Raw genomic sequence first — 26,698 nt, 5'->3', positions numbered from 1 at the left:
GCAAGGCTGAGGCAGGAGAATCACTTCAACCCAGGAGGTGGAGGTTGTAGTGAGCTGAGATTGTGCCTGGGCCACAGTGCAAGACTCCGTCTCAAAAAAAAAAAGCGGGGGGGAACATTGCTCCCTGCAGCTCCCCATTTTCTCTCCTGTGGATCCCAGTGGTCCTGGTGGCTGGTGGTCTCCGTTCACACCAACAAGCTTCACTCCGATGTTTGACAGAAAATTCCATGGGAGCTCACTGGCTGCTGAGCTCGGGATGTACCAGCGCGTAGCTGAAGAGCTGAAGTCATCCTGCTCAGATGCCGGCAGAGCTGAGGGGAAGGCAACGCAGGCTGTGCGACCTCTTAGGAGGCTGAGACCCACCAGCAGGGCAGAGGCAGGGGCTTCGCTACGCTGTCCCCGCTGATCTCAGACTCCAGCACTCAAGCCATCCTCCCCACTGGGCCTCCCAAAGTGCTGGGATGGCAGGTGTGAGCCCCCACACCCATGACTGTCTCTCCTGTGTCATCCCTTTTAATCCTCGCCATGGTCTGATGAGGATGGTAATGCTGTGATTCCTTTTACAGATGCAGAAACTGAGGCAGGGAGAGCCAAGCAGGAAAGGCAATTCTCAAGACTATGAGGGGAAATTCTCATGATGCACATTCCAAGAAGCACAAGTTAGCCCTTCTGGAGCTTCTCCCAGCAGCCAGGTTCCGATGGGCGAGGCTCAGGGTGCAAGTGTGGGAGATGTCTAGAGAACGGCACGGGGGCTGTGAACCAGAGAGCCTAGAACGGAGCTTCACCCTCGACACCAACTAACCACAGGGTCCTGGGCGAGTCACTGAGCGACTCGTGCCTCAGTAAAACAGGAATCACAACATTACCAGCCTCATCAGATAGTGGCAAGGATTAAAAGGGGTCACACATGAAAGACAATCATGGGCATGGGGGCTAACACCTGTCATCCCAGCACTTTGGGAGGCCCAGCGGGGAGGATGGCTTGAGCCCTGGAGTTTGAGATTAGCCTGAGCAGCATAGTGAAGCCCCTGTCTCTACAAAAAAAGGCCTGGTGTGGTGGCTCACGCCTGTAATCCCAGCACTTTGGGAGGCCAAAGCAGGTGGATCACTTGACGTCAGGAGTTCAAGACCAGCCTGGCCAACATGGTGAAACCCTCTATTAAAACTATATAAATTAGCCAGGTGTCAGGCACCCATAATCCCAGCTACTCAGGAGGCTGAGGCAGGAGAGTCACTTGAACCAGAAGGTGGATGGAGGTTGCAGTGAGCTGAGATCACACCACACCACTGCACTCTAGCCTGGGTGACAGAATGAGACTCCATCACCCCCCCAAAAATAAATTAATTAAATTAAAATTTAAAAATTTAGCAGAGCACGGTGGCATGTCCCTGTGTCCCAGCTACTCAGGAGGCTGAGGTGGGAAGATCGCCTGGGCCTGGGAGGTTGAGGTTGTAGTGAGCCTTGATCTCACCACTGCACTCCAGCCTGAGTGGTGGAGTGAGACCCAAGGCATGGTAGCCCATGTCTGTAATTCCAGCATTTTGGGAGGCCAAGGTAGCAGTTCGCTCGAGGCCAGGAGTTAAAGACGAGCCTGGGCAACAAAGCAAGACCTTGTCTCTACAGAAAAGTACAAAAATTGGCCAGACATGGTGGCTCACGCCCAGCACTTTGGGAGGTCAAGGTGAGGGATCACCTGAGGTCAGGAGTTTGACACCAGCCTGGCCGACATTGAGAAACCCCATCGCTAGCAAAAATACAAAAACATTAGCCAGGGGTTGTGCCAGTGGCCTGTAATGCCAGCTACTCGAGAGGCAGAGGCAAGAGAATTGCTTAAACTGAGGAGTGGGAGGTTGGAGTGAGCCAAGATCGCACCACTGCACTCCAACCTAGAGCAAGACTCCATCTCAAACAAACAAACAAAAAAAGATAGGTTAGCAGAGAAAAGAAATAGTGATGGTTGATCATTTTAATGTACTATAACTGTTAACCATAAGCAACAAAATAGAAAAACTGTAGTTTGGTTAGGGTGAGTGAAAAACGGGTAGGATATTAGTAATTAGTGATCACCAAAAGATTTTAAATTGTGATTTTTTTAAATAACCATGTTATGGATTTCATATGTATGTTTTCAGAGGTCATAGTTCAGAAATGTATTACAGTAGTATCACAAGATGCCACAATGGGATATTTTATTCCATATTTATCATCGTATCATGGAATACATCATATTATGACATACAGAATTCTGTCTGACATCTAAGCAAGCACTTTCTTAACAGAAAGTGGAAACCCCAAGAGTAAGTGACAAAATCTCAAAATAAAAACCAAAATCGTGAATGTATATGAATGTATAGCAATGATGGTTTATATAATTCGAGGTATCAGCTCTAACAGACTTTTATTTTTTTTTGCCATTTGCTCCTCATCTTTTCAAACACTAAATATCAGAGCATTTCAGAGGTCAGGCTTCAGATTTCATCTGTATCTACTTTTACGGCCCATGAAATCTCATACAAGTACAAGTACATTTAAAAATTAACCAGGTGTTATCATGTATAGCTACAGTCCCAGCTACTCAGGAGGCTGAGGCAGGAGGATCCTTAGCTCAGGAGTGAAAGCCTGCAGTGACCTGTGATTGCACCACTGCACTCCAGCCTAGCTGACAGAGTGAGACCCATATCCTAAAACAAAAAATAAAAAAAATAGATCAAGTAGCAAGTTGTATGTGGCTTACTCTGAATATCTCTAAACTAGAAGTTCTCAAAGTAATGTTTCTAAATCTTTTGGGGTCTAGCATCCCGTTACATTTTTTAACTTTATGTAAGATTTCTAAGACTTTTTTCTTTACATAAATAATTACATTAAAGTTAAAAAATAAAACAAAAATTTAAAAATATTTTTATTCATTACATAATAATAAAACCATTACATGTTAATATAACTAATACAAAACAAAAAATTTAAAATATTTATTATTCATTACATATTAATAATAAAATTGGCTAAGTGAGATGGCTCATGCCTATAATTCCAGCACTTTGGGAGGCTGAGGCGGGTGGATCACCTGAGGTCAAGAGTTTGAGACTAGCCCTCCAACATGCTGAAACCCTGTCTCTACTAAAAAATACAAAATTAGTCAGCTGTGGTGGCAGGTGCCTGTAATCCCAGCTACTTGGGAGACTGAGGCAGGAGAATTGCTTACACCCGGGAGGCAGAGTTTGCAGGGAGTCAAGATCATGCCATTGCACTCTAGCCTAGGTAACAAGAGCAAAACTCCATCTTAAACAATAATAATAATAAAACCATTAAGTGTTGATATAAGTAATCCTTTTGTTTCTTTGAGACAGAGTCTTGCTCTTTCCCCAAGGCTGGAATGAAGCATGTAATCTCGGTTCACTGCAACCTCTGCCCCACCTCCCAGTTCAAAGGATTCTCCTGTCTCAGCCTCTGAAGTAGCTTGGATTACAGGCACCTGCCACCATGCCCGGCTAATTTTTGTATTTTTTTTTTAGTAGAGATAAGGTTTTGCCATGTTGGCAAAGCTGGTCTCGATCTCCTGACCTCAGGTAATCCACCTGCCTCATTCTCCCAAAGTGTTGGGAATGCAGGGGTTAAGTCACTGCACCCATCCTGATTAACATATTTTTTAAAACTCTGATTAGTCAGGAAACAACACTGGGCAGGGGTCTCCTCATTTCCAGTGATTAAAAACTCCACTGCATGGCTCCAGGGTTGCAAGGGCTGCAGAGCCCAAAGGCTCTGACTTGAGATTTCATTACTTTATTTGTATTTCTATTTGTATTGTGAGACAAGGTCCTGCTCTGCCACCCAGGCTGGAGTGCAGTTTTTGCACTTATAGCTCACTGCAGCCTCAATGTCCTGGGCTCAAGCCATCTTCCTGGCTCAGCTCCCCAGTGCTGATACTACAGTTGAATGCCACCATACCTGGCTAATTTTTAATTTTTTTCTTTTGAGACGGAGTTTCGCTCTTGTTACCCAGGCTGGAGTGCAACAGAGCGATCTCGGCTCACCGCAACCTCCGCCTCCTGGGTTCAAGCAATTCTCTTGCCTCAGCCTCCCGAGTAGCTGGGACTACAGGCGCGCACCACCATGCCCAGCTAATTTTTGTATTTTTAGTAGAGATGGGGTTTCACCATGTTGGCCAGGATGGTCTCGATCTCTTGACCTCGTGATCCACCTGCCTCAGCCTCCCAAAGTGCTGGGATTACAGGCGTGAGCCACCGCACCCGGCCTTTAATTTTTTTTTTTTGTAGAGAGCGGAGTCTTGCTATGTTGCCCAAGCTGGCCTCAAACTCCTGACCTCAAGAGATCTGCCCACCTCAGCCTCCTGAGTAGCTGAGACTAAAAGTACACATCACCATGCCTAGCTACATTTATTTTATTAAATCTTGAAAAATATTTTTGTAGAGAGGAGGTCTTGCTATGTTGCCCAGGCTGGTCTTGAACTTCTGCCCTTAAAAGATACTCCCATCTCTGCTTCCCAAACATCAGGGACTACAGTCATGAGCCACTGCACTGAGCCTGAAGAGATTTCTTTAATCTAGCTTCCCACATTTGGTAACACTGGGAAAGACAGTAGTGTTTTTAAAAATTAATAATTCAATAAGAATCAAACTCAACCTTGAACCCTGCCTTCTCTCACACCCCAACAGGAAATCCTGTTGACTGTCTTCACCATGTACTGAAGATCCCCACCCAGCAACTCCCTGGATTCCTCCCCTGCTTCTCTCCTCTGACCATCTCTCACTACCACCATGACCCTGGTCAGGACCACTATCATCTTTCACCTGGATGTTACCACAGCTTGACCCCCATGCTTCTACCCAAATCTTCTCACAGTCTTTCTTAACTCAGCAGCCAGAGAATGCTTTTACATCAGGAGACAGATCATGTCGCCTCTCTGCTCAGAATCCTCCCGCAGTTCCCATCTCATAGCAAAACCCAAAGCCGAAGTAATAACCTCCCAGGGCTTACATAATCTGTACTGATCCCCGCCCAGCAACTCCATGGCCTCCTCCCCTCATTTTCTCCCTCTCTCCTTCTGCTCCACTGGCCTCCTTCCAGAGCCTAAGACACACCTCAGACACTTTATTCTGTTGTTTCTGCCTATAATGCTCTTCCTTCAGCACCTTGGCCAGCTCCTTCCCCTCCAAGTCTTTGCTTAATTTTCACTTAGGAGGCCACTCCTGACTCTTTTATTTAACATTGCCATCTGTCCCCATTCCCACCGTGCTCATTCTTTTTTTAAACAAGATCTCACTCTATCACCAAGGCTGAAGTGGAGTGGTGCAATCACAGCTCACTGCAACCTCGAATTCCCAGGCTTGACTGATCCTCCCACTTCAGACTCCCTAATAGCTAGAACTATAGGTGCATGCCATCATGCCTCCCTAATTTATTTTATTTTATTTTGAAATGGAGTTTCACTCTTCTTGCCCAGGCTGGAGTGCAATGGTGCAATCCCAGCTCACTGCAACCTCCACCTCCCAGGTTCAAGCAATTCTCCTGCCTCAGCCTCCCAAGTAGCTGGGATCACAGGTGCGTGCCACCATGCCTGGCTAATTTTTGTATTTTTAGTAGAGATGGGGGTTTGCCATGTTGGCCAGGCTGGTCTCGAACTCCTGACCTCAGGTGATCCAACCCCCCTCAGCCTCCCAAAGTGTTGGGATTATAGGAGTGAGCCACGACACCCAGTCAATTTAATTTTTCGTAGAGACAGGGTCTTACTATGTCGCCCATGCTGATCTTGAACTCCTGGCCTCAAGTGATCCTCCTGCCTGGATTCCTAAAGTGCTGGGATTACCGACATCAGCCACCATGTCTGGCATCATGTTCTTCTTGCTGCTGCCACAAACTACCCTACATTAGTTGTTTAAAACACCACAAATCTACCATCTTACAGTTCTGGGAATCAGAAGCCCAAACTAGGTCTATTAAGGCAAAAGTTAAGGTGTCAGCAGGGCTGCATTCCTTCTGGGGGCTCTAAAGTGTTCCATTGGCTTTTCCAGCTTCTAGAAGCCACTCCCATTCCTTGGATCATGGCCCCTAACTCTATCTTCAAAGACAGAAGTGAAGCATCTTCAAACCGCCCTCTCTGACTCTGCTTCCATCACCACATCTCCTGCTCCAATTCTGACTCTCCTACCCTCTTTCTTTTATAAAGATCTTTGTGACTGCTGGGCATGGTGGATCCCATCCATAATCCCAACACTTTGGGAGGTCAAGACAGGAGGATCACTAAGACCTTAGAGTTTGAAACTAGCCTGGACAACATAGTGAGACCCTACCTCTACAAAAGTAAAAATAAATATTAGCCGGACAGGGTGGTGTGTGCCTGCAGTCCCAGCTACTTGAGAGGCTGAGGTGAGATAATGGCTTTGGCCCAGGAGTTTGAGATCAGCCTGGGTGACATAACTAAATCTTGTCTCTACAAAAGTTAGCTGGGCATGGGTGACATGCATGTTTAGTCTCAGCTACTTTGAAGGCTGAGGTGGGAAGATCGCTTGAGCTCAGGTCAAAGCTATAGTGAGCTATGATCATATCACTGTGCTCCAGCCTGGATGACACAGGGAGATTCTGTCTCAAAAAAAGAAAAGAAATATATATTTGGTCTCTGTCCCTGGTTCCTGGCACAGAGCTTCTAAAGTTTATAAAGACCTCAGTGATAGAGGTGATAGGAGCATCTTTCATTTTAATATTTTGGTCTTGGTTTCAGCTTTCTAACATAAGAGCCTCTAAGAACTTTGGGATCTCCAGCATGCTAAGAATGCATTTGGGGATGTGCCTCAGATGACTTGGTGGCTGCATGCTCCTGGATTTCTTCAGGAGGAGGGCTGATTGCCAGAGAAAGCAACCACATGATTAGAGGCTTGGAACTTTTAGCCTCACCTGCTGAACTCCGGGAGGCGAGAGTGGCTGGAGATTGACTTAATCACCAATGGCAGAAGATTTTATCAATTGTGTTTACATAATAGAGCCTCCATAAACACCCTGAACAACAGGGTTTGCAGAGCTTCTGGGTTGCTGAACACAGGAGATGCTGGGAGGGTGGCATGTTGAACAGAGGGCATGGAAGCTCTGTGCCCCTCCCACTTACCTTCCCCTGGGCACCCATCTTTCTTTCATTTCTTTCTCCCTTTCCTTCTTTTCTTTTTCCTCTCCTTCTTTTTTTTTTTTTTTTTTAAAGACAGGGTCTGGCTCTTTTGTCCAGGCTAGAGTGCAGTGGCACAATCTCAGCTCACTGCAACTTAAGCTTCCCCAGTCCCCAGCTCAAGGCATCCTCACCTCAGCTTTCCTAGTAACTGGAACTACAGGTGCACACCACCACACCTATTTATTTATTTTCATTTATTTTTGAGACAAAAATCTCACTCAGTAGCCCAGGCTGGAGTGCAGTAGCATGATCTCAACTCACTGCTACTTCTGCATCCTGGCTTCAAGGGATTCTCCTGCCTCAGCCTCCTGAGTAGCTGGGATTACAGGTGCACATCACTGAACTTGGCTAATTTTTGCATTTTTTAGAGAGACAGGGTTTCACCATGTTGCCCCGGCTGATCTCAAACTCCTGCCTTTAAGCAATCCTCCCAACTCAACCTCCTAAAGTGCTGGAATCACAGGTGTGAGCCACTGTATCCAGCATGCACATCTCTCTCACTAGCTGTTTCTGAGAAATGGATCCTTTACAGTGAACCAGGAATAGGAAATGAACTGACCAGATGTGGTGGCTCACATCTGTAATCCCAGCACTTTAAGTGACTGAGGTGGGAGGATCACTTGGGCCAAGGAATTTGCAGCCAGCCTGGGCAACAAAACAAGACCCCATCTCTATAAAAATATAAAAGAAATTAGCCAGATGTGGTGGTGCAGGCATGTAGTCTCAGCTACTAGGGAGCGGGGAGGATCACTTGGGCCCAGGCAGTCGAGGCTGCAGTCAGCTATGACTACACCACTGCACACCAGCCTGGGCAACAAAATGAGACCCTGTCTCTTAGAAAAAATGAAAACAAACTTTTTCTGAGTTCTGTAAGCTGTTCTAGCAAATGATTAAATCCAAGAAGGGGGTCATGAGAACCCATGATTTGTAACAGGTTGGTCAAAAGTACAAGTGACAACCTAGTACTTGCTATTGGCATCTGAAGCGAGGGTAGTCTCATGGGACTAAACACCTAACTGGTAGGGGCTGCGCCAGCTCCAGGTAGTGTCAGAATAACATTGTGGGATACCCAGTTAATACCCAGAGCACTGGAGAATTTGGTGTATAAGCTCCACACACAGTCAGTCAGTCGAAGTGTGTGACTAGAGAGAAACCTGGGCTTTTCTTTTACCTACCTGCCTAACTGCATAGGAGAAGCAATACATGGTGCTCATGAAAAGAGCAAGCATTAAATCAAACCAGTCCCTACATCTCACTCAGCTTAATACCCATGTGAGCTTGGGCAAATCACTTTTTATCCCTATGTCTTCATTACTTCATTCATAAAATGGGGTTAACTGTGGTGCCTGCCTGTGATTTTGTGAGAATTCATGAAATATTATGCTTGATATTACTGTGATCATCATACCTATTCCAAACTATCTGACAGGGACAGTGATGGATGATAACATTACAAGATTAGAAACTGTAGTGAGGTCTCTCAGGCAAAATTCCATACAAGCAAATTACTGTGATCATCATACCTATTCCAAACTATCTGACAGGGACAGTGATGGATGATAACATTACAAGATTAGAAACTGTAGTGAGGTCTCTCGGGCAAAATTCCATACAAGCAAATCACTGTCTCTCCAAAGCATTCCTGCCACACTTAATTCCCCATTCCCTGAACCAAATGTGCCATCTTAATTGTCCAGGTCTTTACAGTGCTGGTTTCCCTGCCCATTCCCCATCCCTTCATGTCCCCCTTCCCTCCCCACTCTCACACAACTCTAATATTAGTATAAAACAAGCAGTATTATTTTTCCTTTTCCTGTGACTAAAATTGTTTCTAAGATTTCAGAATGTATTTATTACTGAAACAATGCCTACACTGCACAAAAAAGGAAGAACCAGACATTCATTAAAGCTGGGAAAAAGCAGAACTCAGTGCACTCAAGAACAGCTAGCAGGCTGGGCACAGTGGCTCACACCTGTAATCCCAGCATTTTGGGAGGCTGAGGTGAATGGATCACCTGAAGTTAAGAGCTCAAGACCAGCCTGGCCAACATGGTGAAACCCCACTTCTACTATACAAAAATTAGATGGGCATGGTTGTTTAAGCCTATAATCCCAGCTACTTGGAAGGCTGAGGCAGGAGAACTGCTTGAACCCAGGAGGTGGAGGTTGCAGTGAGCTGGGATCACACCACTGCACTCCAGAGTGGGTAACAGAGCAAAACTCCAACTCAAAAAAAAAGAAAAAAAAAGAAAGAAAACATTTGCTATGGGAGACTAGAAATATGATCTTGCTGGCAGTCCATCCATTTTAGTTAATCTAAACAGTGTGAGTCCATTCTGTTTTGTCTGTCTCCACTCCAGAGACAAAACCAGCAAATCAATTCTATTTCTTTCAAAACACATCTAACAACTAAGAGATGATATGCATGGCTTCATACTCTAAAAGAAAACCTTCTTAGGTCCTGGGTATCAGGGATGGTTGATGAAGGCTTGTTCAGTTGACTGGTGTAGACTTCAATAATAAACTGTTCAATGCACTATGCCAGATAAATCATGCATCTCAGAAGTAGGACAAATACTGTTATTTTAGTTCTATCTACATATAAATGCAATATTTACACTTATTGATAATGGGCTAATACAAGCAAAGTGAGTTAATTGTTCTATAGAGTATTAGAATTTGGACAACATAAATTCTCCTGTCCTGGCACATAATAGTTAGAGGCATATTATTTCACATGAAAGATGCCATTAAAAAAATCAATGGTAAGCATTATAATAATTTTTGAACATGATCTTCTCATCTGAGTTAATACTGAAGACCTACCTCCTGAAGCTGGTTTATCAAGTTGTAAATCTTCACATATAGAATAGGCTCATGCCTGAAAGGTGAGAATAAACATTTAATATTCACTATGCAATATTCAGCAAAGTAATATCCACTAGTGCATATTTAACATTTAATCATCAAGGGTGGTTTTGAAAAGAAAAGACAGGCTGGGGACAGTGGCTCAGATGTGTAATTCCAACACTTTGAAAGGCCGAGGCAGGTAGATCATGGGTTGAATGTTTGAGACCAGCCTGGCCAACATGGTGAAACCCCGTCTCTATTAAAAACACAAAATTTAGCCTGGAGTGGTGGCAGGTGCCTGTAATCAGAGCTATTCAGGAGGCTGAGGCAGGAGAACTGCATGAACCCAGAAAGCAGAGTTTGCAGTGAGCCAAGATCATACCACTGCACTCCAGCCAGGGTGACAGAGTAAGACTCTGTCTCAGGAAAAAAAAAAAATTAAGAAAAGGTCATCTGAATGCTTGAGCACAACTAAATCTACAGAGTAACAAAACAAAATAACAATTGCAAATTGTCTCATCAGGTGCTTCATGGTGCATGTGTCCTCACAAGTAAAGTGGTAACTTGGTAACACATAGCTCTTTTGAAGCATATTACAAATATCTTTAATGGGATCCTTTAATATCACATTGTATTCAAGGCTATCTCCCACTAAACATCTATAAATACAATAATATATTCCCTCATATGCTTTAAAAGTCTCAGGCCTAAAAACAATATATGGATATTATTTTATTCCATCTACCAAAGAAGAAAGGGAAGAGACAAAAGACAGATATAACCAGGTATGGTGGTTCATACCTGTAATCCCAGCAGTTTGGGAGGCCAAGGCAGGCGGATCACTTGGGTCCCAGAGTTTGAAACCAGACTGGGCAACATAGTGAAACACTGTCTCTACTAAAAATACAAAAATTAGCTGAGTGTGGTGGCATGTGAAGGTAGTCCCAACTTCACAAGAGGCTGAGGTAAAAGGATCATGAGGGTCTGGGAGTTCGAGGCTGCAGGGAGCCGTGATCACACCACTGCATTCCTGCCTGGGTGACACAGTGAGATCCTCTCTCAAAAAAGAAATGTTGGTGAAAATGTAGAAACTGGAACCCGCATACATTACTGGTGGGAACATAAAATGGTTTAACCACTTTGTTTGGATGTTTCTTTTCTTGTCATTTTCATTTCATTTTTTAAAATCAAGACAGGGTCTTACTATCTTGCCCAGACTGGTCTCTTTTAACTCATAGGCTCATGTGATCCTCACACCTCAGCCTCTCATGTAGCTGGGATTACAGATGTGAGTCACCACACCTGACTGGTATAACCATTTTGGAAAACAGTTTCTCAAAAGCCTAAATGTACAGTATCATAGAATGTAACAATTTATCTCCTAGGCATATATCCCAGAGAAACAAAAATATATGTCCACACAAAAACTTGTACATGAATTTTCGTAGCAGTATTATTCATAATGTCCAATACATGAAAACAACCCAAATGTTCATTAACTGATGAACAGATAAATAAAATGTAGTGTGACTCTACCACAGAGTATATTATTCAGCCATAGAAGGAAAGAAATACTGACACATGTTATGACATGAAGGAACTCTGTAAACATTGTGCTAGGAGTGAAAAAAAAAAAAAAGCCAGCCACCAAAGATCCCCACATATCGCACAATCCTATTTATATAAAGGGTCCAGATTATACAACTCTATAGCGACAGAAAATAGATCAGCAGTTGCCTATGGGAGCACAGGGGTATGGGGGAGTAGGAACTAGTGGCAAAGAAATGTAGATTTCTCTATAGGGTAATGAAAGCTTCTAAAATTGATTGTGGTGACAGATGCACAGCTCCATGAATACTCTAAAGACCACTGAATTGCATACTTTGGTGAATCAATTGTAAGGTATGTTAACTATATTTCAATAAAACTGTCTTGTACCCAGGAATTCAAGACCAGCCTAGGCAACATGGGGGCAAGACCCCCCCATCTTTGCGAAAAAATACAAACTATTAGGCCAGGCATGCACCGTGCCTAGCTAATTTTTGTATCTTTTCATAGAGATGGGGTTTTGTCATGTAGCTCAGGCCTGTCTCAAACTCCTGAGTCCAAGCCATCCTCCTGCCTCGGCTTCCCAAAGTGCTGGGATTACAGGCCCCAGGCAGCCTCAATTTTTCTTTAAGCAGTCCCCCGATGTGGCACACTTGGATAGTTTTCTTATTTTTTTAGACAGGGTTTACCTCAGTCTCGCAGGCTGGAGTGCTGTGGTAGGATCAGAGCTCATTGCAGCCTTGAACCTTGGGCTTCAAGTAGGTGGGAGGCTGAGGTGGGACTACAGAAATGGGGTCACACTACGTTGCCAGGCTGCTCTTGAACTCCTGGCCTGAAGAAAACTTCCCGCCTCTGCCGCGCCCGGACACAGTTTTCCTTTTTTTTTTTTTGAGACAGAGTTTCACTCTTGTTACCCAGGCTGGAGTGCAATGGTGCGATCTCGGCTCACCGCAACCTCCGCCTCCTGGGTTCAGGCAATTCTCCCGCCTCAGCCTCCTGAGTAGCTCGGATTACAGGCACGCACCACCATGCCCAGCTAATTTTTTGTATTTTTAGTAGAGACGGGGTTTCACCATAATGACCAGGATGGTCTTGATGTCTTGACCTCGTGATCCACCCGCCTCGGCCTCCCAAAGTGCTGGGATTACAGGCGTGAGCCACCGCGCCCGGCCCGTTTTCCTATTTTTGACCCACATAAACACTGTGCTGGGTCGGAGTCTGTTAACTACCTTTCTCCAGCCAGCAGCACACGGGACACAGCGGGAGGTAGAGCTTACCAGGCTCTGCTCCGCGGAGAAGACAGGCCAGCTCCTAGGTAACATACCGCCACGTGAGGTCCCCGAAGGTCCGTGCCTGTGACGTTGCCAGAGGCCGGCTCCTGTGACGTCGCCGGAGGCGCGTCCCTGTGACGTCACAGGCGCCCGCCCCTCATGTGGAGCCAATCGGAAGTCGAGGTGAGGCTGCCCGGTCTTACAGGAGTGCGCACGCCCATGCGGGTGACGGAAACCGCTGCAGAGCCGGCACTTCCGCGTTGACAGGCTCCCACCTGGCTGCAGTCATCTATAAGCCCGAAGACGACTTTTAAGCCGGGCGCGGTGGCTCACGCCTGTAATCCCAGCACTTTGGGAGGCCAAGGCGGGTGGATCACGAGGTCAAGAGATCGAGACCATCCTGGTCAACATGGTGAAACCCCATCTCTACTAAAAATACAAAAATTAGCTGGGCATGGTGGTGCATGCCTGTAGTCCCAGCTACCCGGGAGGCTGAGGCAGGAGAATTGCTTGAACCCAGGAGGCGGAGGTTGCGGTGAGCTGGATCGCGCCAGTGCACTCCAGCCTGGGTAACAAGAGTGAAACTCCGTCTCAACAACAACAACAACAACAACAACAACAACAACAACAAAGATTTCCCAATCTGCAGGGCCGGGAGAAGCAGGGACCCGATGCAGCTAGCAGTCGCTGCACACCAGCCTCCCGGCGCCTGGCGGGCATGAGCGCAAGGTCACGCAGAAGCAGATCCTCAATGGCCAGTGCAAGGGCTACCAGCGCCACTGCTACACTGGCAACGTATTCACCTCGCCTCAGCCTGGGTTCGTGCGACCCCCAACACCTTTCCCAGCCAGGGCCCCGGGGAACCCAGGAGCGTCCTTCACCGCTGCTCATCCTGGGCAGGATGCCGACCCTGAGGCTGCCTCCCATTAAGGAGCTGCACCTCCCCCCCAGCTTGACTTTTGATGGCTGTTGCAATAGCCTTAAAGCCTTTGCAATTTGTAGCTGGGTACTAGGGAGTTAGGAAACAAAGAAAACATCTTTATAAAAATCTAAGGGATTGGCCAGGTGCGGTTGCTCAGGCCTGCAATCCCAGCACTTTGGTAGGCTAAGGCAGGTGGATCACGAGGTCAGGAGTTCAAGACCAGCCTGGCCAGCATGGTGAAACCCCATCTCTACTAAAAATTAGCCAGGTGTAGTGGCAGGTGCCTGTAATCTGAGCTACTTGGGAGGCTGAAGCAGGAGAATTACTTAAACCTGGGAGGTTGAGGTTGCAGTGAACAATGATAAGGAAATGATGCTGTTCTTTGTTTGTTTGCTTTTTGAGACCAGGGTATTGCTCTGTTGCCCAGGCTGGAGTGAGATGGTACAATCTCACTGCAGCCTCAACTTCCTGGGCAGGTGCAAGCAATCCTTCACCTTAGCCCCCCCCTTTCCCCCACCAAGTAGCTGGGATTACAGGTTCATGCTACCAAGCTTGGCTAATTTTTGTATTTTGTATAGAAACAGGGTTTCACCATGTTGCCAGGCTGGTATCAAACTTCTAGGCTCAGCTGTCATCCACCCTCAGCCTCCCAAAGTGCTGGGATTATACGTGTGAGCCACTGTTCCTGGCTATTGCTGTTCTTTTCAAATGCATTTTTACCTTTTTTTTTTTTGAGATGGAGTCTCAGTGTTTCCTACACTGGAGTGCAGTCGTGCAATCTTGGCTTACAGCAGGCTGGTCTCGAACTCCTGACCTCAGATGATCCACCTGCCTCGGCATCCCAAAGTGCTAAGATTACAGGTATGATCCACTGCACCTGGCAATTTTGCTCATTTTAGATACTAGAACTTTTTTTTTTTTTTTTTGAGAAGGAGTCTTGCCCTATCGCCTAGGCTGGAGTGCAGTGGCGTGATCTCAGCTCACTGCAACCTCCACCTCCTGGATTCAAACAATTCTCCTGCCTAAACCTCCTGAGTAGCTGGGATTACCAGCGCCTGCCACCACATCCAGCTCATTTTTGTATTTTTTTAGTAGAGATGGGGTTTCACCATGTTGGCCAGGGTGGTTTTGAACTCTGGACCTCAAGCAATCTACCCACCTCGGCCTCCCAAAGTGTTGGGATTACAGGCATGAGCCACCATGCGCAGACGATACTAGAACTTTTTAATTCAAAAAAAATTTTTTTTGAGCTGGAGTGCAGTGGCATGCTCTCGGCTCACTGCAACCTCTGATTCCCGGGTTCAAGCCATTCTCCTGCCTCAGCCTCCAGAGTAGTTGGGACTACAGGTATATGCTACCAGGCCCAGCTAATTTTTGTATTTTCAGTAGAGATGGGGTTTCACCATGTTGGCCAGGATGGTCTTGATATCTTGTCCTTGTGATCCATCAGCCTTGGCCTCCCAAAGTACTGGGATTACAGGTGTGAGCCACCACCCCTCGCGAAAAAAATTTCTTTTTGAGATGGAGTCTCACTCTGACACACAGGCTGGAGTACAGTGGGACAGGATTTCTATATGTACTCCTATAGGTCGGTAGAAGAGGCAAGGACCTCAACATGATGGGAGGTCAAATTTTTTTTTGAGACAGGGTCTTACTTTCTCACCTAGGCTGGAGTGCAGTGGCAAGATCATAGCTTACTGCAGCCTGAAACTCCCAGGCTCAAGCAAACAAGGGAGGCTGAGGCAGAAGAATCACTTGAATTCGGGAGGCACAGTTTGTGATGAGCCAAGATTGCACCATTGCAACAAGAGTGAAACTCCAACTCAAAAAAAGTGTTTTGTGGTGGAGCACAGTGGCTCATGCCTGTAATCCCAACGCTCTGGGAGGGCAACATGGGAGGATCAGCTGAGGCCAGGAGTTATAAACCAGTGTGGACAACATAGCAAGACCCCATCTCTACTAAAAACATAAAATTAGCCAGGCACAGTGACACACTGTAGCCCTAGCTATTCAGGAGGCCAAGGCAGAAGAATTGCCTGAGACCAGTAGTTCAGAACTACAATGAGCTATGATTGTGACACTGCACTCCAGCCTAGGTGACAAAGACAGACCCTGTCTCTTAAGAAAAATAATAGTAAGATTGTGTTTTGCCCTCTGTTCTCTGAAGTCCTTCTGCTGTCCTGAGGATGTCAGCATCCATGTGGATGAGCATGCAGTCTGCCTGACTCACTATCCCACATCTTCCTCAGCTCTGATGACCTTTTCTTCCACTCCCTTTAAGCCACCACAGGAACGGCTCTTGTGACATCTTTTGGACGGCTAGATTTGTGAAATCTTAAACTCCAACTTTCTTTTTACTTGCCCTCTGTGGCAGATTATAGTTTCCAAGGTGGCTGCAACAAGTTATGCCATCCTGTGTGCCCTTCTTTTTTTTTAATTGTTAAATTTTTTATTTTTTGAATTTTTTGTTTATTTATCTTTATGTTTTGAGACTAGAGTCTCACTCTGTCACCCAGGCTGGAGTGCAGTGGTGTGATCTTGGCTCACTGCAACCTCCATCTCCTGAGTTCAAGCAATTCTCCTGCCTCAGCCTCCTGAGTACTTGGGATTACAGGCATGTGCCACAATGCCTGGCTAAATTGTGTGTTTTTAGTAGAGATGAGGTGTCACCTTATTGGCCACGCATGTCTCGAATTCCTGACCTCAGATGACCTGCCTGCCGCAGCCTCCCAAAGTGTCTTGATTACAGACCTGAGCCACCACGCCTGGCCTAATTTTTAAGTTTTTAAAAGAGGAAGCAATAGACACTGTGGGCTATCAGATGGGAGGGAGGGAAGAGGGGTATGGGTTGAAAAACTACAAATTATGTGCTATGCTCACTACCTGGGTGCAAAATACACTTGTAACAAAACCTCATGTGTATCCCCTGTATCTAGCACAAAAATTGAGAGCTCGTACAATGGCTCATGTGTAATCCCAGCACTTTGGGAGGCCACGGTGGATGAATCACTTGAGCTCAGGAGTTCAAGACCAGCCTGAGCAATGTGGTGACACCCTGACTCTACAGAAAATACAAGAATTAGCCAGGCATGGTGGCGTGCACCTGTAGTTCCAGAAACTCGGGAGGCTGAGGTGAAGATTGCTTGAGCCCAGGAGGTCAAGGCTGCAGTGAGCCATGATCACACCACTGCCCTCCAGCTTGAGTGACAGAGTGAGGCACTGTTTCAAAAACAATAACAGTAAAATAAAAGTTGAATTTTTGTTTTGAGACAGTCTTGCTCTGTCGCTCAGGCTGGAGTGCAGTGGCACAGTCTGGGCTCACTGCAATTTCTGCCTCCCGGATTCAACTGATTCTTCTGCCTCAGCCTCCTGAGTAGCTGGAATTACAGGTGTGAACCACCATGCCCAGCTAATTTTTGTATGTTTAGTAGGAACAGGGTTTCACCATGTTGGCCAGGCTCATCTTGAAGTCCTGACCTTAAGTGATCTGCCTGCTTCAGCCTCCCAAAGTGCTGGGATTACAGGTATAAGCCACTGTGCCTGGCCAAAAGTTGAATGTTTATTACCCTCTTGATATGGACTCTCACTCTGTCATGCAGGCTGGAGTGCAATGGCACCATCTTGACTCACTGCAAACTCCACCTCCCGGTTTCAAGCGATTCTACTACCTCAGTCTCCCGAGTAGCTAGGATTACAGGCACGCATCACTGCAGGCCTGGTAATTTTTGTATTTGTACTAGAGATGAGGTTTTGTTATATTGTTGTGCTGGTCTAAAATTCCCAACCTCAGTTGATCACCCGCCTTGGCCTCCCAAGGTGCTGGGATCATAGGTGTGAGCCACTGTACCCAGCCAAAAGTGGAATTTCTATTTTTTGAGAGGGAGTTCACTCTGTCACCCAGGCTAGAGTGTAGTGTATCTCAGTTCACTGCAACCTCCACCTCCCGGTCCAAGTGATTCTTCTGCCTCAGCCTCACAAGTAGCTGGGATTACAGGTGCCTGCCACTGCACCCAGCTAATTTCTGTATTTTTAGTAGAGACATGGTTTCATCATCTTGGCCAGGCTGGGATTGAACTCATGACCTCGTGATCCACCTGCCTCAGGCTCCCAAAGTTGTGGGATTACAGGCAGGAGCCACCACATCTGAATAGTTGAATTTTTTAATAAATAAAACTGAAAAATAAAGTTTGATCTATTTAGGGGTACAGGTGCAGGTTTTCCATATCTGTATATTGTGGAGTGCTAAGGTCTGGGCTTTGAGTGTAGCCATGACCCAAATAATAAACACTGTACTCAATAGGAGAATTGTCACCCCTCACCCTCCTCCCATCCTCCCATGTTTTAGAGTTTCCAATATCTATTGTTCCCCATATGTACCTAGTGTTTAACTCCCAAGGGTAAGAACATTCAGTATTTGACTTTGTTTCTGAGTTATTTCACTGAGGATAATGTCTCCAGTTCTATTGACACTGCTGCAAAAGACATGATTTCATTGATTGTGGCTGAGTCATGTTCCACGGTGTATAGGTACCACATTTTCTTTATCCAATCATCTGTTGATGGACACTTAGGTCAATTCAATTTTTTTGCTACTCTGAATAATAATATCAGTACAGACACTGGTTTTTCTTCATTTTTCTTTTGAGATGGAGTTTTACCCAGGCACAATATCAACCCACTGCAACCTTCGCCTCCCAGGTTCAAGTGATTCTCCTGTCTCAGCCTCCCGAGTAGCTGGGACTACAGGTGCGTGCTACTGCACTCAGCTAATTTCTGTATTTTTAGTAGAGATGGAGTTTCATCAGATTGGTCAGGTTGGCTCGAATTGCTGAGCTCAGGTGATCCACCAGCCTTGACCTCCCAAAGTCCTTGGATTACAGGTGAGTACAGGTACTTTTTGATATATTGGTTTCTTTCCCTTTGGGTAGATACCCAGTAGTGAGATTGCTGGTTGAATGGCAGTTATGTTTTTAGTTCTTTGAGAAATCTCCATACTGTTTTCCCTAATGGTTGTACTAATTTACATTCCCACTAACAGTGTGTAAGCATTCCCTTTTCTCTGCATCTTCACCAACATCTGTCATTTTATGACTTTTAATTTTTTATTTATTTTATTTATTTTTTGTTAAGACAGAGTCTTGTTTTGTCACCCAGACTAGAGTGCAGTGACACAGTCTCAGCTCAGTGCAACCTCCACCTCCCAGGTTCAAGTGATTCTCCCGCCTCAGTCCCCCAAGTAGCTGGGATTACAGGTGTCCACCACCACACCCAGCTAATTTTTGTATTTTTTTTATTGGAGGCGGGGTTTCTACATGTTGGCCAGGTTGGTCCCAGTCTCTTGACCTCGTGATCAGCTTGCCTCAGCCTCCTAAGTGCTGGGATTACAGGCATGAGCCACCATGCCTGGCCTACTTTGTATTTTTATACGTATGTCAGGTCTCATTATGTTGCCCAGGCTGGTCTCAAACTCCTGACTTCAAGTGATCTGCCCACCTCAGCCTTTCAAAGTGCAGGGTTATAGGCATGAACCACCACACCTGCCTGCTTTCTGGCTTTTTACTAATAGCATGTGCTAGATGCGGTGGCTCATGCCTGTAATCCCAGCACCTTGGAAAGCCGAGTCAGGCAGATCACCTGAGGTCAGGAGTTTGAGATCAGCCTGGCTAACATGGTGAAACCCCATCTGTACTAAAAGTACAAAAATTAGCTGGGCATGGTGGCAGGCACCTGTATGTAATCCCAGCTACTTGGGAGGCTGAGGCAGGAGAATCACTCAAGCCTGGAAGGTAGAAGTTACAGTGAGTTGAGATTGCACCACTGCACTCCAGCCTGGGTGACAGAGCAAGACTCCCTCATGATGATAATAATAGCATGTGCCCTTTTTCAGACATGACCTTGGCACTGCTCCCATGATGAGGTCGGGTCTGTGCTCCTTACCCTTGAATTCAAGAATGTCTGTGACTGGCAGAAGTGATTCAAGGTAGGTCATAAAAGGTGACACCGTTTCTCTGTGGTCTTCCTGGGATGCTTGCTCTTTGACCCCAGTCACTATGCTGTGAGGAAGCCCAGATCACAGGGAGAGGCCACATTTTGATCTTCCAATCAACAGTCCCAGCACAGGTTTCAGATGATAGCCAACATCAGTAGCTAGATGTGAGAGTGAAGAAGGCTCTGTAATGACTCCAGCCCCAGCCACTGCAACAGCATGAGTCCCCGAGTGGAAATCACCTACCTGAACCCAGTCAGCACCCAGAACCATGAAAAAAAAAGATTGTTATTTTTTTCTTTTTTAGACGAAGTTTTGCTCTTGTTGCCCAGGCTGGAGTGCAATGGCATGATCTCGGCTCACTGCGACCTCTGCCTCTCAGGTTCAAATAATTCTCTTGCCTCAGCCTCCCAAGTAGCTGGGATTACTGGCATGTGCCAGCCACCACACCTAGCTAATTTTGTGATTTTAATAGAGATAGGGTTTCTCCATGTTGGTCAGACTGCTCTCAAACTCTCAACCTCAGGTGATACACCCACGTTGGCCTCCCAAAGTGCTGGGATTACAGGCGTGAGCCACCATGCCCAGCAAGATTGTTATTTTAAGCACCTGAAGTTTTGGGGTCATATATTATGCAGTAACAGTAACTTAAATATCCTCCTTTCCTTCTAGCTTTTGAATCTCTTACTCACCAAACCTAGTCTCTCCAGGAAGACCTCCTCTGCATTAATGTTTTCCCCATGGACCCAGCTAGAGGGAGGTTGGGTTTTCTTCCTATTCATCACGGCTACTCAGAGACCATTTCTTCTTCTTTCTTCTTCTCCTTCTCCTTCTTCTATTTCTTCTTCCCCTTCTTCCTCCTCCTCCATTTTCTTCTCCTTCTTCTACTTCTTCTTCCTCCTCCTCCTCCTTATTCCTCTTCTTCCTCTTCCTCCTCTTCTTTTTCAACAGGGTCTCACCTCCCCAGGCGCAAGTGATTCTCCTTCTTCTTCTTCTTCTTCTTCTTTCTTCTTCTCTCTTCTTCTTCTTCTTCTTTCTTCTTCTTGTTCTCCTCCTCCTCCTCCTCCTTCTCCTTCTTCTTCTTCTTCCTTCTTGTTCTGCTTCTGCTGCTGCTGCTTCTCCTCCTCCTCCTCATCCTCCTCCTCCTTCTCTTCTTTCTCTGCTTTTTTCTCCTCCTCCTTCCCCCTCATCCTTCTCTTCCTTCTTCTCCTCCTCCTTGTCCTCTTCCTCCTTCTCTCTTCTTTCTCTGCTTTTTTCTCCTCCTCCTTCCCCCTCATTCTTCTCTTCCTTCTCCTCCTCCGCCTTCTCCTTCTTCTCCTCCTCATTCTCCTCTTCCTCCTTCTCCTTTTTCTCCTCCCCCTCCTTCTTCTCCTCCTCTTCTCCTCCTCCTCCAGAGAATCTCACTTTGTCTCCCAGACTGGAGTGCAGTGGTATGATCTCAGCTCACCACAACCTCCACCTCTTCTCCACCTCTTCCTCCTCCTCCTCCTCTTCCTTCCCCTTCTCCAGAGAATCTCACCTTGTCACCCAGACTGGAGTGCAGTGGCATGAGCTCAGCTCATTGCAACCCCTGCTGCTTCTCTTCCGCCTCCTCTTCCTTCTCCTCCTCCAGAGACTCTCACCTTGTCACCGAGACTGGAGTGCAGTGGTATGATCTCTGCTCACCGCAACCTCCGCCTCTCAAGTTAAAGTGATTCTCTTGCCTCGGCCTCCCAAGTAGCTGGGATTACAGCCACATGTCACCATGCCCAGCTAATTTTTGCAGTTTTATTAGAGATGAGGTTTCACCATGTTAGCCAGGCGAGAGAGAGAGAGAGAGAGAGAGAGAGAGAGAGAGAGAGAGAGAGAGAGAGAGAGAGAGAGAGAGAGAGAGAGAGAGAGACACGTCACTACATGGGTTCAAATGAGCAAGCTGAGTATTCTTGGCTCCCGGTGGAAAGAGAGGCGCTAATTTCAGGTGAGCCCATCTGCTGTGCCATGGGGCTTGGTTTTGAGCTGCTCCTTGCGCTCCTGGCACAAGAGGAGCAGATGTTTAGGGCAGCCACATGACTGACTGAGCAGCCAAGACCAAGACTCCTGTGTACACAGAAACTCATGTTCTCAGTGGAATGGAAAGATCTGCTGACCGCTCACTCGGGATGAGAGGTGTGGTGAGTCACCAGTGGGGCCTTTGTGTGACCCAGACCAAACAGCTGGTGCCAGGCATGGCAGAGGCCAGTGAGGCAAGGCCCTGCTGGGTAGGTAGCGCTCACCTGAGTGCTATCTGGCTAAGGCCAAGGAGGAGGAGCCATCCAGCAGAATCCATTCATGCAGCTTGCACGCTCCAATGTGGTGGCTGCTAGTCTTTTGTGGAGATTTAAAATCTTGCTTCTCAGCCCACCAGGTACATTTCAAGTGCTCAGCAGTGCACCTGTGCCTTGCGGCTGCCTTCTGGACAGCACAAACACAGACCATCTCCAACCTTCCCAGAAAGTTCCACTGCAGGCACTGAGCCGCACCTGGCCACAGCGATGGAGCTGCCAGAGGGCGAAGCCCAGCCTCACTTTGGTCAACACATCAAGGACAGGTGCCCAGGGGCAGGTGCCCAGTGGCAGAAAGGTCTTCAGGGACCTCCCTGCCCACAGGCACTCTCTCAATGCCATCTCCTGCCTCCGAGCCCATCCATGGTCTTCAGCCCACCTTGGCCCCTCTCCTCCACTCCACCCCAAGCCGGAAGCCATCTGTCCTTCCTCTAAGCTCCTAGAGTCTCCGGGAGGTGTTTATGGGCTGACTGAAATGCACAGCATTGCTCAGAATAAAGCTCACCAGCCCCTGCTGGCCTGGAGGCCCCGCCTGCCCAGACCCCCACCCCTCTGACCTCCCCACTGGTTCTCTCCACCCTAGCCCAGGTTCCTGTTTGTGGCCTTTGCAGCTGGTGTTCACTCTGCTAAGAATGCTTTTCCCCAGTGCCCCCAGTTATCCCCCCACCCCACTGCTTCTGCCAGGTCTCTCAAATTTCACATCAGAATGTCTCTCCAGAACATTCTAGCTAAAAGAGCTCAGGCATACGCAGACAGACACACAGACACACACACACACGCACACACACAGACATACACTTTCACACATACAAACACACACACTCACATTCTGATGCTCACACTCATTCTCACACACACCCTACATGCACACCCCACAGGCATACCCCCTCCATAGACCCCACAGGCACACACTCACACCCTCACACTCCACAGGCACACCCCCATCCCCATACCCCACACACACACTTATACACCCCCTGCACACACTCACACACTCGGATACAACCCAAAGGCTCACTGCACTCTGGGCATGGGGCTGTTCCACCGCTGATGCTGGAAGCCACCCCCGGCAGCCACTCCCAGGATCAGGGGCCTGAACTCCTCTCTTCCCTTACCTGGCTGTGATGAGTTTCTGAGAGTCAGAGCCCTTGAATGGGGCTCCCAGTCCTATGTTTTGGCTTCACCGTCTGTAGGAAACCTGTGTGGCAGGAGGACAGGTCACTGGTCTCAGGATCAGACGAGCTAGGCTCTAGTCCCGATGCTCTCCCTGACTGGCTGTGTGACCTGGAGCAAGTCACTTAACATCTCTGAACCTCACTTTCCTACTCACTGAAATGTGGGAGTCAATGTGTTGAGCAGGGTTTGGTGAAAATGTTTCTCTCCTGGATCCCGAGTGGTGGTGTAACTCACTACACATTCTCTGGAAGGGGATTTGGTAACATGAATCTAGAGTAGGGGGTCTTTAACTCGGGTGCCCCTAAGAGCCAGGTAGGTGTTGTAATAGAGAGCTCATTAACACAAGGGCAAGGGCAGCTCTGATTTTTGTGGGGTTTTCTTGAGACAGAGTCCTGTTCTGTCATCCAGAGTGAACACACCCCACAAACACCACACACCCCACACATACACCACACACACTCACACCCCACACACATCACACACACACCCCACAGACACCACACACACACCTCGCAGACACACACCCCACAGACAACCCACACATGCTCACACATCTCACACTCACCCCCCCACACACACCCCAGACACATCACACATGCTCACACACACCCTATAGACACAACCCACACACATTCACACACTCCACACACACCCTCCATACACCCCCTAGCACACCCCCACACCCCACACATACCCCACAGAGACACCACACACACACCTCACACACCCCACAGGCACCCCACAAACTCCCTCCACACTCACACACCCCACAGCACACCCCACACCTCATACACACACACCTCCCAGACATACCCCCCCACACACCCCTACACACACCCCATACACCCACACCACACACACCCCATACACTCCACACTCACACCCCACACACCCACACACAATCACATACCCTACACATACACACCACACAGACACACCCCACATGCCCCCCACACACTCATATACCCCACAGACCCTCACACATCCCCCATACCCCCACACACTCACCCCCCACACACACCACACACCCCACACACACCCTCCACACACCCCACACACACTCATACACCTGACACACCCCCCCACACACCCACAGATACCCCACACACACACCCCACACACACACACTCACAAACCCCCTGCAATCTCAGCTCACTGTGGCCTCGATGTCCTGGGCACAACTGAACCTTAGCCTCTCGAGTAGCTACAGTGCACCTCAATACCTGCTAAATTTTAAACTTTTTTAGAGATAAGGTCTTGCTTGTTGCACAGGCTGGCCTCAAACCCCTGGCCACAAGCAGTCCTACCTCAGCCTCCCAAAGTGCTGGAATTACGGAACTGAGCCACTGCAACTGGCCTGATTTTAAAGAAAACAATTGGCTGTGTGCGGTGGTTCATGCCTGTAATCCCAGCACTTTGGGAGGCTGAGGTGAGTGGATCAACCTGGGGTCGGAGTTAGAGACCAGCCTGACCAATATGGTGAAACTCTATCTACTAAAAATACAATAATTAGCTGGGCATGGTGGTGTGCACCTGTAGTCCCAGCTACTCGGGAGGCTGAGACAGCAGAATCGCTTGAACCTGGGAGGCGGAGGTTGCAGTGAGCCAAGATCATGCCACTGCACTCCAGCCCGGGCAAGACAGAGCAAGACTTTGTCTGGAAAAAAAAAAAAACAGAAAAGAAAAAAAAAAAAATTTTTGAGGTAAAACTCACATAGCACAAAATCCATCATTATAACTATTTTAAGTTGTACAATTCCGTGGTGCTTAATGCAGTCACAGTGTTGTGCTACCATCAGCAGTAGCAGGTTCCAGAACATGCGCATCACATGAAAAGGAGACCAGTAGCCCTTACGCAGTCACCCCTCATTTCCTCCTCCCCTCATTCCCTGACGGCCACTCATCTCCTTTCTGTCGTTATGGATTTACCTATTCTGGCCATTCCATATAAATGAAATCATACCATATGGAATATTTTATGTCTAGCTTCTTTCACTTAGCTTACTATTTTTATAAACTTATCCACGTCATAGCGTGTGTCAGTATTTCCTTACTTTTATGTCTGAATAATACTCCATTATGGATAGACCACATTTTGTGTATCCATTCATTTGTGGTGTTTCCATCTTTTGGCCATTACAGAAATTACAAGGTACTGCTGAGAAGATTTGTACAAAAGTGTTTGTTATCAGTTCCTTTGGGATGCACACCTAGGAGTGGAAATGCAGGATAATTCTATGTTAAACTTTTTGGGGAATTGCCACATTGTTTTCCACAGCAACTGCACCGTCTTAACATACCCACCAGCAGTGTACAAAGCTTCCGGTGCATCCCTTCCCAGCCGCCCAGCCCCGACTGCTTCTCTCCTTCGTTGCGCCGCCACCATGCTCTCCGTCCGCGTCCCGCTCGCGCCCATCACGACCCGCAGCAGCTGCAACTCTGGCCGCTGAAGGGGCTCAGCCTGGTGGACAAGGAGAACACGCCCCCTGGCCCTGAACGGGTCCCGCGTCCTGGCCAGCAAGACCGCCAGGAGGATCTTCCAGGAGCCTGCAGAGCAGGAAACTAGAGCAGCCGCCCACCGCGTGGCGGATGAGCCGCTGCTGAGAGAAAACCGCGTCGCTTTGTCATTTTCCCCGTCGAGTACCACGATATCTCGCAGACATGTAAGAAGGCGGAGGCCTCTTTCTGGGCCGCCGAGGAGGTGGGCCTGTCCAAGGACATTCGGCACTGGGAATCCCTGAAGCCCGAGGAGAGATGCTTTATATCCCACGTTCTGGCTTTCTTTGCAGTGAGTGATGGCGTAGTAAATGAAAACTTGGTGGAGCGATTTAGCCAAGAAGTTCAGATTACAGAAGCCCGCTGTTTCTATGGCTTCCAAATTGCCATGGAAAACATACATTCTGAAATATATGGTCTCCTTATTGACATTTATATAAAAGATTCCAACGATCTGGGCGCGGTGGCTCACGCCTGTAATCCCAGCACTTTGGGAGGCTGAGGCGGGTGGATCGTGAGGTCAAGAGATCGAGACCATCCTGGTCAACATGGTGAAACCCCGTCTCTACTAAAAATACAAAAAAATAGCTGGGCATGGTGGCGCGTGCCTGTAATCCCAGCTACTCAGGAGGCTGAGGAAGGAATTGCCTGATCCCAGGAGGCGGAGGTTGCGGTGAGCCGAGATCGTGCCATTGCACTCCAGCCTGCGTGACAGAGCGAAACTCCTGTCTCACCAAAAAAAAAAAAAAAATCATGACCTAAAAAGTCTCCCTCTCACCCTGTTTATCATCCATTCAGTTCCCAGATCCCTTAACCCGTTTTTAGTTTCTTGGTTATCCTTCTAAAGAATTTATACGTATATATAAGCTACTATGGAAATATGTTATTTTTCCTTTCCTCTTTATTTTTACCCAAATGCTAGCACGCTATCCAGCCTTTTTTGTTACAACATATCTTGCTGATCTTTCCATAAA

At 47.3% G+C, this 26,698-nt stretch overlaps 2 long non-coding RNA genes across 7 annotated transcripts in view; one reads left to right on the top strand and one right to left on the bottom strand.

The window, feature by feature from the left end:
- The window catches only part of LOC108591982 (uncharacterized), a 24,287-nt gene extending 11,373 nt beyond the window's left edge, over positions 1-12,914 (bottom strand). Inside the window, exons 1-2 of the long non-coding RNA XR_013535365.1 lie at positions 12,851-12,914; positions 10,002-10,056 (exon numbers count right to left, since the gene is read on the bottom strand). This is a non-coding gene — a long non-coding RNA (uncharacterized LOC108591982). The remainder of the gene's footprint in view (positions 1-10,001; positions 10,057-12,850) is intronic.
- Positions 12,915-13,029: 115 nt separating this feature from the next.
- Positions 13,030-25,193, top strand: LOC118153657 (uncharacterized). 6 transcript variants are annotated; one of them, XR_013535369.1, is made up of 4 exons: positions 13,030-13,256; positions 13,494-18,646; positions 19,654-19,746; positions 22,128-25,193. It is a non-coding gene; the product is annotated as an uncharacterized LOC118153657 (long non-coding RNA). The 6 variants fall into 6 exon arrangements; XR_013535368.1 differs by having other exon boundaries at positions 13,030-13,662; positions 14,503-18,646; XR_008481877.2 differs by having other exon boundaries at positions 13,030-14,627; positions 18,413-18,646.
- Positions 25,194-26,698: the final 1,505 nt, after the last annotated feature.

Source organism: Callithrix jacchus, chromosome 5 (genome assembly GCF_049354715.1).
Source record: "Callithrix jacchus isolate 240 chromosome 5, calJac240_pri, whole genome shotgun sequence".
In the NCBI taxonomy this organism is placed as follows: domain Eukaryota; kingdom Metazoa; phylum Chordata; class Mammalia; order Primates; family Cebidae; genus Callithrix; species Callithrix jacchus.
Note: the sequence above shows the minus strand (reverse complement) of the source record. Positions and strands in the feature narration are given on the sequence as shown.